Here is a 12,793-nt window from a genome sequence, read left to right as displayed (position 1 = left end):
CCAGGGTGATGGCCACACCACAATCCCTTCTCCTCCATTCTCCTCTTGGGATCCTGGGCACACACGCACACGCACACGGCATGAGTTTTAAGCCACCGAGTCTGGGAGGCGAACCGCGGTCGACTACGTGGGAGTCCAGCAACATAGCCATTACTTTAACTGCTGGTCCCCAAGAGGCATGCTCTTGTACTGCAACCCAGCTTTCCTAGTAGGCTTAGGAAACAGTGTGGCACGGGATGGGAACACCAGGTTCCAAAAGTAAACCTGGAGAGACGGGCACTTTCACCGCTACTCCACTTTTTGGTAGGCCAGGCTCAGAAAGCAGGCCTCATGTGGCGGATGAAGGGCCCAGGTTTCAAACACGATGGTGTTGCGATATACCCACAATGAGAGGCGTGCTGGCCCCAGAACCCAGCTGTCCTAGCAGACGTGGCTCAGGAAGCAGGTGGTGGGGCATGGCTGGAATGTCCCATGTTCCAAAGGCAAACCTGGGTGTTTGGGATTCCCCCAACCAGATGTACGCTGGCACCACAACTCAGCTTTCCCTGAACTGAGGCTCATGAAGTAGACAGTGCTTTAGGGCCGGAGGGCCCCAGGTTCCAAAGGCAAACTTGGTGGGGGGTGTTGGGAGGCATCCAATGAGATGCATGCTGGCACTGCAACTCAGCTTTCTTGGCAGGTGGGGCTCAGGAAGCAGGCTGCGTGGTGTGGCTGGAAAGCCCAGGTTCAGAAGACAAACCTGGGGGGTTTGGGATGGACCAAACCAGACAAGATGTGCACTGCCGGAGGGCCCCAGGTTCCAAAGGCAAACTTGGTGGGGGGTGTTGGGAGGCATCCAATGAGATGCATGCTGGCACTGCAACTCAGCTTTCTTGGCAGGTGGGGCTCAGGAAGCAGGCTGCGTGGTGTGGCTGGAAAGCCCAGGTTCAGAAGACAAACCTGGGGGGTTTGGGATGGACCAAACCAGACAAGATGTGCACTTGTACCACAGTTCAGCTTTCTCAGCGGGCAGTGTATAGGAAGTAAGTGGCACAACTAGAGGGCCACAAGTTCTGAAGGCAAACCCGGATAAGTTGTTATGCACCGCATGAGACATGTGATGAACCACAACTCAACTTTTCTTGTGGGCCAGGCTCAGAAAGCAGGCCGTGGGGACCAGCAGTTAGCGTAATGACTATGTCGCTGGACTCCCATGTAGTTGACCGCGGTTCGCGTCCCGGACCTGGTGGCTTAAAACTCACGCCGGGCGCGTGTGTGTGCGTGCCCAAGATCCTAAGAGAAGAATGGAGAAGAAGGGATTGTGGCGTAGCCATTCCTCCTGGGGAATGATTTCTCGCTTTCTGTCTCCCTGTCTCTCTCTGTCTCTCTGGCGAGCGCACGCGCCCTATGGCAAAAACCTCTCCAAAAAAAAAAAAAGAGAAAAGAATAAAAATTAAAAAAATAAATAAATAAAAAAAAGCAGGCTGTGAGTGGCAGCTGAAAGGCCCCAGGTTCCAAACATGACAGTGTTGTGATACACCTACCCTGAGAGGTGTGCTGGCCCCAGAACCCAGCTTTCTTGGCAGACCAACCTCAGGAAGCAGTGGGAAGGCCCGGATCCCAAAAGAAAACCAGAAAACCCCTGTTAGGATGCACCAGATGAGAGACAGCATGCTCGCACCACAACTCCGTTTTCCCAGCAATTTGGGTTCATGAAGCAGGTGGCGGGGCATGGCTGAAGGGTTCCAGATTCTGAAGGCAATCCTGGGATAGTTGGGATGCACCTGACAAGACACTCGTTTGTGCTGCAACTCTGCTTTTCTGGCAGGCAGACTCGGGAAGTAGAAGGTATGGCACAGCTGCTGGGCCCCAGGTTCCAAAGGCAAACTTGGGGGTGTTGGGATGTATCCGATGAGACATGTAGTTGCATTGCAACTCAGCTTTCCCAGCAAGCAGGGCTCAGGAAGAAAGTGCAGCATGGCTGCAGGGACACGGGTTCTGAGGCAAACCTCTGTGTTTGGAATGAGCCTGATAAGACACGCACTTGCATCAAAACTCAGCTTTCCCAGTAGGCGGGACTCAGGAAACAAGCGATGCTGCATGGCCGGATGGCCCAGGGTTCCAAAGACAAACCCGGGTGTTTGGGATGTACCTGATGTACCCGCACTTGCACTGTAGCCCAGCTTTGCCAGGGACGCAAGATTCGTTAAGCAGGTGGCCCATCTGGTGGGTCCCAGGTTCAAAGGTAAACCTCGGTGTTTCAGATGCGCCAGACGAGTCACAAGTTGGACCGCAATTCAGCTTTCCCAGTAAGAGGGTCTCAGGAAGCAGGTGTTGTGGCATAGCTCGAAGGCCCCAGGTTCTGAAGGCAAACCTGGGGGGGGATTGGGATGCACCCGCCAAGGTGTCCACTTGCACCACAACTCAGCATTCCCTATGGGCAAGGGCTCTTGAAACAGATGGTGTGTGGTGGCTGAAGGGCCCCCCTCCCCGCCCCCAGGTTCCAAAGGCAAACATGGCAGTGTTGACATGTACTCACGAGAGGTGTGCTGGCCCTGACCCTTTCTGGGTCGACAGGGCTTCCATAAGCAGCCCTGGAGGACTCGTTTCCAAAGACAAACCTGCAGGTTTGGGCTGTACCTGACAAGATATGCACTTGCACTGCAACTCAGATTTCCCAGCAGGTGGGGCTCAGGAGGCGGGTGGTGGCTGGAGGACTCCGGGTTCTGAAGGCAAACCCAATGAAATGGACACTTAGACTGCAACTGTGTCCCCAGCAGGCGGGACTCAGGAAGCAGGTGGCACAGCATGGCCTGAGGGCCCCAGCTTAGGATGGCAAACTTTGGTGCTTGGGATGCATCTGATGGAACACATGCCTGCACAACTCAGCTTTCTGGCAAGCGTGACTCATGGAGCAGGCGTTCTGGTGTGGCTGGAGGGCTCTGTGTTCTGTAAGCAAACTTGGGATTTGGGATGCACCCAATGAAATGCGCACTTGCAACACAACTCAGCTTTCCTGGCAGGCTGGGGTTCGGGAGGCAGGTGGTGCGGTACAGCCGGGAGAGCCTCACATTCCAATGGTAAATCTGTTGGTGTTGAGATGCACCTAATGAGACGCGTGCTTGCATCACAACTCAGCTTTCTTGGTAGGCAGGAAGCAGGCAGAGCGGCATGGCTGCAAGGCTCAAGTTCCCGAAGGCTAACTGGTGCAACTGCTAATTGCACCCTACAAGATCCTTGCTTGCACTACAACTCCGTTTTCCCTGCAGGCAGGGCTCAGGAAGCAGGCTGACTGGAGAGCCCCGGGTTCCAAAGGGAAATGCACCCACGGTGAGAGGCATGTTGGCCCCAGAACCCAGCTCTCCTGGTGGGCAGGGCTCAGAAAGCTAGCGGTATGATGCAGTTGGAGGGGACCCAGATTCTGAAGCTAAACCTGGGTATTTGGGGTGCACCAGATGAGATGCACCCTTGCACTGCAACTCAGCTTTCCCTGTCAGCAGGGCTAAGGAAGCAGGGTGTGTGTGGGAGATTCAGGCCCCAGGTTCTAAAGGCAAACATGGTGATGTTGCAAAGCACCAACGATGAGAGGTGTGCTGGCTCTGGAACCCAGCTCCCCTGGTGTGTGGGGCTCAGAAGCAGGCAGTGCAGTGTGGTTTGAGGGCCCCAGGTTCCTAAGCAAACCTAGGTGTTTGGGATGCACCCTGAGAGATGTGTGCTTGCACTGCAACTTAGCTTACCTGGCAGACGAGGCTAAAGAAGCAGGTGGCATGGGGCAGCTTTGGGTTCTCAGGTTCCAAAGGCAAATCAGTGGGTGTTAGCATGCACCAGAGAAGGTGTGTGCTTGCACCGTAACTCAGCTTTCTTGGCAGGCAGGGCTCAGGAAGCAGATGGCGTTGCGTGGGTGGAGGGCCAGATCTTGAAAGGAAACCTGAGGGTGGGGGTGTTGGGATACACCTGCCGAGGGAGATGCTTGCACCACAGCTCAGCTTTCTCAGCAGGTGGGTCTTGGGAATCAGGCAGGTGACTAGAGGGCCACAGGTTGCAGAGGCAAAACTGGGTGTTTGAGATGCACCCAAAGAGCACATGCAAGCACTAAAACGCAGCTTTTCTGGTAGGTGGGGTTCAGGAAGTATGCGGCCTGGCATGTTTATAGGGCCCCAGATTCAGAAGGCAAACTTGGGTGGGTTGGGCTGCACCTGATGAGATGTGCGTTTGCATCACAACTCCGCTTTCTTTGCAGGTGGAGCTCAGGAAGCAGGTGGTGCAGTGTGTATGAAGGGCCCCAGGTTCCACAAGCAAAGATAGTGGTGGTGTGATGCACCCACGGATAGGAGTGTGCTGGTTCTGGAACCCAGCTCTCCTGGCGGGCATGGCTGAAAAAGCCAGTGTCACAGTGCAGCTAGATGGCCACAGGTAAGGAGGGCAAACCTGGGTGTTTGGGGTACATCTGAAGTGACATGCGCGAACACTGCAAGGCAGCTTTCCTGATAGGCGGATGTAAGGAAGCAGGTGGTATGGCAGCAGGGCCCCAGGTTCCGAAGGGACATCCAGGTGTTTGGATGTACCTGACGTGACACACGCTTGCACTGCAATTCCGCTTTCCTGGCAGGTGGGGTTTAGGAGGCAGATGGCACAGCGTGCCTGGAGTGCTTCAAATTCTGAAGGAGAACCTGGTGGTGTTGGATGCACCTGACTAGACGCGTGCTTGCCGCACAGCTCAACTTTCCTGGTGGTCGGGACTCAGGAAGAAGGTGGTGCGTCATAGTGTGGCTCTGGGGCCACAGGTTCCGAAGGCAAACCAGGATGTTTGGAATGTACATGACGAGACGAGAACTAGCACTGGAAGTCAGCTTTCCCATTGGGCGGGGCTCAGTGCAGCGTGGGGACGGAAACCCCAGGTTCTAAAGGCAAACCTGGGAGTATTGGGACCTACCCAATGACATGATCACTTGCACCAACTTTAGATTTCCCTGTGGGCAGAGCTCAGAAAAAAGGTGGCCTGTGGCAGTTGGAGTGCCCTATGTTCCAGAGGCAAACATGGCAGTGGGTTTTTTTTTTTTTTTTTTGGGGGGGTTTTTGCCCTAGGGGGGGTGTGCTCGACAGAAAGCGAGAAATCACCCCCCCAGGGGGGATGGCCACGCCGCAATCCCTTCTCCTCCATTCTCCTCTTGGGATCCTGGGCACGCACACACACGCACCCGGCGTGAGCCTCAAGCCACCAGGTCCAGGACGCAAACCACGGTCGACTACATGGGAGTCCAGCGACATAGCCATTACGCCAACTGCTGGTCCCAACATGGCAGTGTTTTGATGCACCCAGGATGAGAGGCTTACTTGCCCAGAACCCAGCTCTCCAGACTGCGGTGCTCAGGTAGCAGGTGGTGCAGCACAGCTGGAGGGCCCTAGGTTCCAAAGACAAGTGTGTGTGTGTGGGGGTGTCAGCGGTTGATGCACCTGATGAGATGCGCATTTGCACTGCAACTCAGCACTGCGACTCAGCATTCCCTGCAGGCAAGCAGGCAGTGTGGTGCGGATGGAGGGCACAGGTATGGAGGGAAATGTGGTGTGATTCACTGATAACAAGAGAGCATTGACTCAGAGACCCAGCTCTCCTGAAGGGCGGAGTCCAGGGAGCTTATTCCAGAACTCAGCTTTCCCCATAGGCAGGGCTCAGGAAGCAGGGGGTGCAGTGCGGATGGAGGGAACACCCCAGGGAATGCATGCTTTCATGGCAACTCAGCTTTCCCAGCAAGCAGGGCTCACTCATAAAGCAAGGGAAGATGCACAGCTGGAGGGCCCCAGGTTACCAAGACAAACCTGGGGGCGTTGGGATGCACTTGCAACGCAACTCAGTTTTCCTGGCAGGTGGCATGAAAGAAGTAGGCAGCTCAGCGCACATGGAAGGCTCCAGGTTCTAAGGACAAACCTATGGGGGTTAGGATGCACCTGGAGAGAAGCGGCTCAGGAAGCAGGCAGTGTGGTGTGGCTAGGGGGGCCTCAGGTTCCTAGGACAAACCTAAGTATTTGGGATGCACCTGATGGTCGTGTGCTGGCCTTACAACATAGCTTTCCTGGCAAGCAGAGCTCAGAAAACAGGCAGCGTGGCATGGTTGGAGGTGCCCAGATCCCGAAAGAAAACCTGGAGGGCGTTGGGATGTACCCAGAAACATGCATTTGTAACACAAGTTGAGTTTCCCAGCAGGCAGGACTCAGGAAGCAGGTGGCGCAGCCCAGCTTGAGGGTCCCATGTGCTGAAGTAGAACCTGAGGGGAATGGGATACAACGAACGAGATGCATGCTTGCACCGCAACTCAGCTTTCCTAGCACACACTTGCAACGCACTTGAGCTTTCCCAGCAGGTGTCGCTCAGGAAGCTGGTGGTGCCGCAGGGCCATGGTTTGAAAGGAAACCTAGGGGGTTGGGATGAAACTGACAAGAGGCTCACTTTTGCCACAACTCTACTTTTCCTGCCGGTGGGGCACAGGAAGCAGATGGCATGTGGTGGCCAGAGGGCCCCAGGTTCCCAGGATAAACGTGGTGGTGTTGAGATGCACCCATGATGAGATGTGTGCTGGTCTCAGATCCTAGGTCTTCTGGCAGACGGGGCTAAGGAACAGGTGGTGTGGCAGAGCTGGAGAGCCTCAGGTACCGAAGGCAAAACTGGGTGTTTGGGGGTGCACCTGATGAGATGCCTGCTTGCACTTCAACTCAACTTATCCAAAAAGTGGGGCTCAGGAAGCAGACGGCACAGTATGGCTGGAGGGACCAAGGTCCTGAAGGCAAACCTGTGTAGGGGGCATCAGATTGCACTCAGTGAGATGCAGGCTTGCACTGCAAATCAACTTTCCTGACTGGCGGGGCTCATGAAGCAAGCAGGGTGGCACAGCTGAAGGGTTCCATGTTCTAAAGGCAAACCTGGGGGAGTTGGGACGCACCTGAGCTATGCACTTGCTTCATAACTCAGATTTCCTGGCAGGTGAGCCGAGGAAGCAGAAGGCATGGTGGGGGTGGAAGGTCCCAGGTTCCAAAGGCCAACCCTGTGGTTATGGGCTACATCTGCTGAGACTCACACTTGCACCAGGACTCGGCTTTCCCTGTGGACGGGGCTCTGGAAGCAGGTAAAGCAAGGCTGGAGGGTCCCAGGTTCCAAAGGCAAACATGCTGGTGTTGCAGTGCTACTACAAGGGAAGGTGTGCTGGTCCCGGAACCCAGCTCTCCTGTCTGATAGGTCTCTGGAAGCAGATGACACAGAGCAGCTGGAGGGCCCAGGTTCTGAAGTCGAGCCTGGGAGCTTGGGATGCACCTGATGAGATGCACGTTTGTACCGTGACTCATCATGACCAGCAAGTGGGGCTCATGAAGTAGGTGGTGTGGCATGCCTGGAGGGCTCCTGATTCTGAAGGCAAACCTGCAGGTGTTGGGATTCACCTGCCAAGACGTGTGCTTGCACCACAGCTCAGTGATCCCAGCAGGTGGGTGAAGGAAGCAGATGGTGTGGCATGAGTAGAAGGTCCCAGGTTCCGAAGGCAAATCTGGGGGTGTTGGGATGCACTCGATGAGATGTGCACTGTGTGCTTGAGGTGCACCTGACGAGATGCCTGCTTGCACCTCAACTCAGCTTATCCACAAAGTGGGGCTCAGTAAGCAGATGGCACAGTGCGGCTGGAGGGACCAAGGTCCTGAAGGCAAACCTGTTGGGAGAAGTCAGCTTTCCAGCAGGTAGGGCTCAAGGGAGCATGCGGCACGGTGCGTCTGGAGGACCCCACGTTCCAAAGGCAAAACTTGTGGGGCTGGGTTGCGCCTGACAAAACCCACACTTGCACCACATCTCAGCTTTCCTGGCAGGTAGGTCTAAGGAACCAGGCGGCTCAGCTGGAGGGCCTCAAGTTTTGAAGGGAACCCTCCGATTTGAGGATGTACCGATGAGGCACGTGCTTGCACTGGAACTCAGCATTCCCAGTAGGCGGGCCTCAGGAAGCAGGTGGCTTGGTGCAGATGGAGGGACCCAGAATCTGAAGGCAAACCTGGAAGGGATTGGATGCACCTGACGAGGTGCTTGCTTACACCGCAACTCATCTTAGTAGGCGGGAATCAGGAAGCATGCAGCGTGGTATGGCTGCACGGCCAAGGTTTTGAAAGAAAACCTGTGGGGTGGGATGCACCTGATGAGACTCATGCTTGCAACACATCTCGGCTTTCCTGGCAGGTGGGACAAAGGAACCAGATGTGCAGCTGGAGGGTCCAAAGTAATGAAAGCAAAACTCAGGAGGTTGGATGCACATGACAAGATGCCCGCATGCACCAGAACTCAGCCTTCCCGGTAAGTGGGGCTCGGGAGGTATGCAACACGGTGCAATAAGGGGACCCAGATTCCTAAGACAAATCTGGGTGGGTTGGGATGCACCTAACAGGTTCTGTGTTTGCACCACAAATCAGTTTTATCAGCAGATGAGACTCAAGAAGCAGGCAGCACTGCACTACTGGAGGGTCCCAGGTTCCAAAAGCCCACATAGCAATGTGACATGCACCCACAATAAGAGGCCCTGGACCCAGCTCTCCTGGTGGGCAGGGCTCAGGAAGCAGGCAGGGTGGTGTAGCTGGAGGGCCCATCTCTGAAGACAAACCTGCATGTTTGGGATGCACCCAACAAGATGTGCACTTTCCCAGCTCAGCTTTCCTAGCTGGAAGGGCTGAGGAAGCAGATGGCACCCGAACCTGAGGGTGTTCAGATTCACCCGACAAGATGCGTGCTTGCACCACAACTCAGGTGTCCTGGCAGGTGGTCTAAGGAAGCAGAAGGCGTGGCACAAACAGAAGGTCTCAGGTTCTGAAGGCAAACCTGGGGGCATTGGAATGGCTTAGGTGAGATGTGCACTTGCTCTGCTATTCAGCTTTCCAGCAGGCAGGGCTCAGGTAGTGTGTGGGAGTGTGGGCTGTGCAGCTGGAGGGCCCTATGTTCTGAAGGTAAACCTGGAGGGGATGGGACACACACAATGAGATGTGTGCTTGCACCGCAATTCAGCTTTCCCGGCAGGCAGGGCTCAGGAAACAGCTGGCGCTGTGTGGACGGAAGGCCAGTGTTCTGAAGCAAACCTGGGGCATTGGGATGCACAAGATAAACCACATGCTTGCACCACAAGCCAGCTCCCCCTGTGGGTGGTGGCAGGAGGGCCCCAGGCAAACATGGTATTGTGATGCAATCATGATGGGTGGAGTGCTGGCCCCAGAAACCAGCTCTTCTGGTAGGTGAGGCTCTGGAAGCAGGTGGCTCCAGGTGGCTGGAGGATCCCACGTTTCAAAGGCAAACTTTGGTGTTTGGGATTGACCTGACAAGAAGCACACTTGCACCGCAACTGACCTTTTTGGCAAGCAGGGCTCAAACAGGTGGTGCGGTGTGGCTGGGGGACTCCAGATTCCAAAGGCAAACCAAGGAGTGTTGGGATGCACCTCTCCTGGCTGGCAGACTAAGGATGTAGAAAGTGCGGCACGGGTGGAAGGCTGAGGTTCTGAAGGCAAACTTGAAGAGGTTTCGATGCACCAGATGAGTCGTGCACTCACACTAGAACTCTGATTTCTCTTCAGATGGGAATCAGGAAGCAGGTGGTGTGGCACAGCCCGGAGGGCCCCAGATTCTACAGGTAAACCTGGAGTGGTTGGGATGCACCCTACCAGACATGCCCTTGCACTGCATCTCAGTTTTACCTACGGGTGGGGATCAGGAAGCAGGTGACCTGTGGCAGCTGGAAGATCCTGTTTCCAAAGGGAAACATGGCAGCATTGAGTAGCACCCACATCTAGAAGTGATCTGGCTCTGGAAACCAGCTCTCCTGGCAGGCAGGGCTCAGGCAGTGCTGTATGATGGAGGGCCCCAGGTTCCAAAGGGAAACCTGGGTGTTGGGATGCACCTGACAAAACGTGTGCATGCGGGACCAGCAGTTAGCGTAATGGCTATGTCGCTGGACTCCCATGTAGTTGACTGTGGTTCGAGTCCCGGACCCGGTGGCTTAAACTCACGCCAGGTGCGTGTACGTGCGTGCCCAAGATCCCGAGAGGAGAATGGAGGAGAAGGGATTGTGGCGTGGCCATCCCCCTGGGGGATGATTTCTTGCTTTCTGTCTCTCTGTCTCTGTCTTTCTGATGAGCACATGTACCCTATAGCAAAAACCTCTCAAAAAAAAAAAAAAAACTACATTAATCTTCCAGCAAAATAATGTCAACATCATCATGAACACCTTGCAAAAGTAGCTTTCCAGTGTATGTAACAATCTTCCTTCATTTGGCAGCTTTGAGAGTTCCCATCAATGCTTGGAGATTGGCATGTCTGCCATTTTAGAAGAGGACTTCAAATTTCACACCTAACTTTTCCATTGGCATTTTTTTTTTTAACTCAAATGATGAATTTTCTCCACTAAGAGGTTAACTTCATGATCCACATTCATTGTTGTCTCCCCACCTGGCTGTCTTTCCAGATGAAGAACTGGGCCGCATCAGTTGGCACCAGGTTATCTTTGCAATGCACTGCGGAGGAAGAGGCTGAGGAAGGAAGTGACTGAGGTGAGAGGAATGGTTGCGGAGGGGAGGAGCCTATTTATTTATTTTTAACTTTGACCAGAGAGGGACAGAGTGAGAAAGAGAGAGAAAGTGAGAAAGCAAGCCTCCAGGTCCAGGATTCGAACTGTGGTTAGTCATGTGGGAGTCCAGTACCCTTAACCACTACGCCACCTGCCAGCCCCAGGATCTGAGGCACTCTAGCCACACTGAACCACCTGCTTCCTGAGCCCCTCCCACCAAGAAATCTGAGTTCTGGGGCCAGCATGCCTCCTCTCATGTGTGCATTGCAACATCGCCAACCTTTGCCTTTGGATCCTGGGGCCCTCCAGCTGTGCCATGCCTCCTGCCTCCTGCGCCCTGGATACCAGGAAAGCAGAGTTCCAGTACAAGTGTGTGTTTCATTGGATACATCCCAAACACCTAGGTTTGCCTTCAAAACCTGTGGCCCTCCAGACGTGCCTTCTGCTTACTGAGCCCCGTCTGCTGGGAAAGCTGAGTTGCAGAGCAAGTGCACATCACATCAGGTACATGCAAAGACCCAAGTTTACCTTCAGAACCTGGGACCCTCCAGTCACACTAAGCTGCTTACTTCATGAGCTCGCCCCTTGCTAGGAAAGCTGGGTTCCAGGGCTAGCATGTCTCTTGTGGGTACATCACGGCTCCGCCATCTTTGCCTTTAGAACCTGGGGCCTTCCAGCAGCCACATGCCGCTGCTTCCTGAGACCCTTCTATGGGGAACATCCAAAACACCCAGTTTTGTCTTGGAAATCTGAGGCCCTCCTGCCTCACCGCTTGCTTCCTGAGCCTTCATGCCAGTAAACTGAGTTGTGGTGCAATCCTGCATCTCACTGGGTCACCCCAGCTCCCCAGGTTTTACTTCGGAACCTGGGGCCCTCCCGCTGAGCCACGCCACCTGCTTCCTGAGCCTCACCTGCTGGGAAAGCTGAGTTGCAGAGCAAGCGTGTAACTTGTCAGAAGCATCCCACACACACAGGACTGCCTTCAGTACCTGGGGCCTCCCAGCCATGCTGCACAACCTGCTTCCTGAGCTCGACCTTCTGGGAGACCCGAGTTGTGGTGCAAATGCCCATCTTGTCAGGCGCATCCCAACAACCCCAGGTTTGTGGAAACCTGGGTTCTCTAGACTGATTTGAGGCCCGCTTAAGTTGAGGTATAAGCATGCATCTCATCACATTCACCCAAACAGCCCCCCACCAGGTTTACCTCTGGATTCTGGGCCCCTCCATCTGGGCCTTTCTGAACTCTGCCGACTGGAAATGCTGAATATTAGTGCAATGGCATCTCTCAAATCTAGGTGTTGGGCACATCCCAAACACCTAGGTTTCCTTTTGAAACCTGTGGCTCTCTTGCCACACTGCCTGCTTCCTGAGCCCTGCCTTCCAGGAAACCTGAGTTGCGGTGCAAGTGCACATCTGGTTGGGTGCAGCCCAACCACCCCAGGTTTGCCCTCAGAACCTTTGGTTCACTGGCTGTGCTGCCTGCTTCCTTAGCCTGCCTCCTTAGCCTGCCTGCCAGGAAAGCTGTAATGTGATGCAAGCGTGAGTTTCTTCAGGTGCATCCCTACTCCCCTAAGCTTGCCTTTGGAACCTGGGTCCCTCCCTTAGCTGTGCCACGTGGCCTACTGAATGAACCCCACTTTGTGGGAAAGATGAGTTGCGCGCATGCACACGTCTCATTGGGTATACCCCATACGCTGATTCCCCTTTGGAACCTGGGGTCCTCCAACTGCTTGGTATCAACTGCTTTCTGAGCCCCTCCCTCCCACACACACACCAGGAGAACTGGGTTCTGGGGCCAGCATGCCTCTGATCATGGGCGCATTGCAAAATCGCCATGTTTGTCTTTGGAAAGTGAGACCTCCAGCAGGCACATGCCGCCTGCTTCTTGAGCCCCACCTACAGGGAAAGGTGAGATGCACTGCAAGCGTGTGTCTCATCGGGTGCATCCCATCCACCCCACGTATGCCTTCAGAACCTGGGACCCTCTAGCCTCTCAGCATCGTCTACTCATTTAGCCTCACCTGCCAGAATGACTAATTTGTGGTGCAAGCAAGCATCTCTCGGGGTGCATCCCAACCCCCATACATCTGCCTTCAATACCCTCAGACCCTCTGGCCCTCCAGCTGCGCCGTGCCACCCTCTTCATAAGCCTTGCTAGCCTGGAGACCTTAGTTGCGGTGCAAGTGCAAATCTCCTGACGTGCATTTCACACTCACCCCCACCCCCACCTTCACCCGTCCCCC

The 12,793-nt window shown here is 54.8% G+C and overlaps 1 pseudogene; it reads right to left on the bottom strand.

Moving 5' to 3' along the window:
• Positions 1–10,170: 10,170 nt before the first annotated feature.
• Positions 10,171–10,418, bottom strand: LOC102468399 (costars family protein ABRACL pseudogene; annotated as a pseudogene).
• Positions 10,419–12,793: the final 2,375 nt, after the last annotated feature.

The sequence above is a fragment of the Tupaia chinensis genome, unplaced genomic scaffold (assembly GCF_000334495.1).
Source record: "Tupaia chinensis unplaced genomic scaffold, TupChi_1.0 Scaffold138400_1, whole genome shotgun sequence".
In the NCBI taxonomy this organism is placed as follows: Eukaryota; Metazoa; Chordata; class Mammalia; order Scandentia; family Tupaiidae; genus Tupaia; species Tupaia belangeri.
This window is presented reverse-complemented; position numbering and strand designations above follow the sequence as displayed.